Here is a 3,737-nt window from a genome sequence, read left to right as displayed (position 1 = left end):
CGGTGGACAGAGATTTCCAGACAACGAAGACGTCATTGCCTCTGTAAGTGCTTATTTTGAGGAACTTCCGAAAACGCACTTTTCTGAAAGATTAAAAAAACTGAAAAAGCGATTGACCAAGTGTATAGAACTCCAAGGAGATTATGTTGAAAAATAAAAAAAAATTTACCCAAAAAAAATTGTTTTTATACTTCATTCTAAGGACTTATTGAACTACCCTCGTATCATTTCCGTCTTTTCAAGTCCGGGGTAAAGAGAACGGTTTCCATTGTAAAAAAACAATTAGACCTCTAAATATCCTTGAAAACCGCATACAAGGTCAAAGTCATTGATACGTTTGCTTAGACCCCTTTGCCCCCTACAACGTTTGTCGGGAACATTTTGATGCATCTAACCTCTATTTCGAGATATATCATATGTTAGATTAAAATAGTCGACGAAATGCAGAATTTAAACGAGTTTTCTAACATTTTCCAAGATTTTCAGAATTTTCCGTAACTTGTTATGGGGACAGAGGCTTCACACTATAATTAAATATTGTTTTTCTATTTATTAAACCTTATAAAAACTTTAACGTACTTTTGAGTTTTATCTGTAGCTTATGCTACGCATAGTCCCAGGATACTTGAAATATGGTACTTCTAGATCATATAGTTCGGAAACTAAGCCTATGATCTTTTAATGTCAGAGGAAACTTTTGTTCGGCACGCCGAGAACATCATTTTATAAAAATTTCATAAAAATTTGACGGATACATTTTTTTCATTGGTTTTGTGCTGAGTCCTTTGCTTGTTCTGGTTATTCAACTTTTCTACAGAAATTAGTTGAAGCACGCGTTTTATTGGCTTATATCTTATTCTATGAGTTCCAGCCTCCTCAGTCGATACACATTGGGTACAGTTGTTTGATATTATTCTATTCTGTTTGATTGAATCAAAACCTAATTTACTCTTTTAATAAACCTGTGATTAACATTTATTAAACGTTATGCAGTTAACTAATCAAAGGAGAATTGAGCCACCCGACATAAAGATATACAAATTTGCCTTTTGTGAGAAAAATGGGGGTACGTTCTTTGGAATCCATTTGACGAGGCAAACAGCCCATTTCCAGATTGAATCTCACAAAAATGACTTCACTAACTCTACAATCAGGGCGTTGTAATTAATTTGTAATACCTCTAATTGCGGTACTGTGTCAGGCGTGGAAGTCCGTGCATTTAATTTGTTTGCTAATTAAACAGCCCGCTGGGGTGCAACTCTATATTCTAGGGCCTCCAGGCTTGTAGAAACACTGGGAAAAATTAGAGGCCATTTTATTCGTTATGTGCGGGAATTTGAATTATTGGCAGAAGCCGATGCTCGTGATCAGAGTCTCGAAAATCAACATTTCCCACGCATTCTCATATGAAGTGATAAATGCATATTGCTATGCAGGATACAGTAGAAAATTAAAAGAAAGTAGAAAAAAAGATTAGAACGTTTTCAGGTTATGTAGAAGGGTTTCACTAGAGTTGACAAAAACTTGGAGAAAAAAATGAAGAAAAAAAATTAAAAACGTAATCAGCTTTTCCAATTTTTTCTAGTTAAAAAAAGTTCTTTTAGTAACTTAGCATTTTCTACTGCCAAATAGTGCACTGCACAGTGGTCAGAAATCGAAAAAAGGTGGTCAAAATTAGCAAATTATTAATTTTTCTTTGATCTTTTCACTTATAGATAGGTTTCAGTAGCATATGTGCAATTTATTGCAACATTGCATAACAATAAGATCCTTTCTTTTTCCCCGCCATTAAGTCTGAAAGTGAGCGATTCACAAGCAATATTTAACCGGTTTAAAACAAGGGAAAAACAATTACGCAAACAAACTCATTACCGGTGAAATAATGAACAAATGTTTGTTTTATAACACGAACTCGTCTCTGAAAAGTATATATTTCAATATTATTTAATTGGTGAATCCTGATTTTAGTGATTGTAATTTACAAGATCATGTAAAGTCAACTCAAATCGTCTCGAAGAAAAACCGGAAATAATATAATTTGATGAATATAAAAAATGTTACACTAAGTTGCACCGAGACATTTAGTTTAGGGTAATGATTAGGCTTTCTCCTGTTATACATTAAAAAACTAGCTGCGGATACCTGCGGTTTGAGTTAAATCTCAATTTCTGTTTCAAGCTGCATATAAGTCCATAACCTGAAAACTTCAAGCCCCTGTATATTGACAACCAGTTTGGAATCCATATTGGATTCGCGAGTTTGTTTTAAGAATGTTTTTTATCGTATTCGTAATCAACGACCTTGAAAACCGCTTTTATACTCATAATAAGCGACCTACAAAACCGTCTTATACTAAATTTTAAGAAAATCAACAATTTATTTAGCATAATGGTCAGCCATATTAGATCCGCGACTTGTTTCATAATTTTTGACATCGTACTGGTAATGAGCGACCTTGAAAACCCTTTCACCTCATTTTTATGAAAATTAAAAAATGTATTTAGAATTCTTGTCCACCATATTGGATCCACTATTTTTTTAAAAGAATTTTTCATATCGGATTCGTAATCAGCGACCCCAAAAACCAGAGAGTAACAGAATTTTGCCAATTTCATGAACATTTTATTTTTTTGGCCACCTTTTCCCGATTTTTGCCACTGGTAAAAGATTTACAAACCTAATGAATAAAATCAGAAAAAGATGCAGGTATTTCACAGTCGGTTTTGTGTTTTTAAAATGTCAGTTTTTACTCGCACCGAATAAATCCAACTATTCATACCGAAATTCTGTACACGTATACACGGAACTTAAAAATTATACTTTTTAGAAAGTCATGCAAAATTTTTGGAAAATCTCTACCGATTAAGAGACACTTTAACATTGAAGAAATTTAATGCATGGATAATGTTAGTGTCTATAAAATACGTTTAGACACAGCCCATGTCTCTTGTCTTTTTTTATATCCGCGAATTTAAAATTGACTTTTAGTAAGAAAATAATATATAAATAGTAAGGACAACTATAGGGTGACCACCGGACTACCCGGAATCTCCGGCGGTCTGTATATAATGTCGCCTACACCCGCTACTACGTCTTGTGTTAAGTGACCACTGGTCTCGGAAGGGGGGTGCGGATATGTGAATTGTACCGAAGACTTTACCCCCCAGCAGACTCCCATAGAATGGAAATATGGGGCCGACGTATAGCCCCCCCCCCCAGCACACCTTAATACTATATATGGCAATTAAAGCTGATCAGAGGACGTGCATGGGTGTCTACCGTTTGTTTGTGCATATCTCTGGAGATAAATTCCTGAAATTCTGACGTCGTTTCTAATAATTAAAGTCTACAATTATATTTTCGAGATTTTAACTAAAAACTAAATATCAATGTGTTTCATTTAATGTTAATATATAAATCACGGCGGGGCTGTATAATTTTATATGAAAAGTTCGAGGACCCAAAAGTTACGATTGGGAAGTTGTTGTAAATGGTGCTTGTAATCAATTTTTCATGAACTTGAAATGATCCATTAAGCCGCTTTTTTTATTAGTGAAAAATTCATTAAAATTGCTATGTATAATACCTTAAACGCTAAATAAGCTGGTACAACCATATTAAACGAGCTTGAAAAAGTATTTAGGCAAGTTAGAGTACTTGAAAATTATAACTAAAACGGTAATGTAAATGCTTATTCTTCTCTACTACTTATCTGTAATGTAATTATTTACTTCATC

This window comes from Belonocnema kinseyi, chromosome 1 (assembly GCF_010883055.1).
Source record: "Belonocnema kinseyi isolate 2016_QV_RU_SX_M_011 chromosome 1, B_treatae_v1, whole genome shotgun sequence".
NCBI lineage: Eukaryota > Metazoa > Arthropoda > Insecta > Hymenoptera > Cynipidae > Belonocnema > Belonocnema kinseyi.
This window is presented reverse-complemented; position numbering follows the sequence as displayed.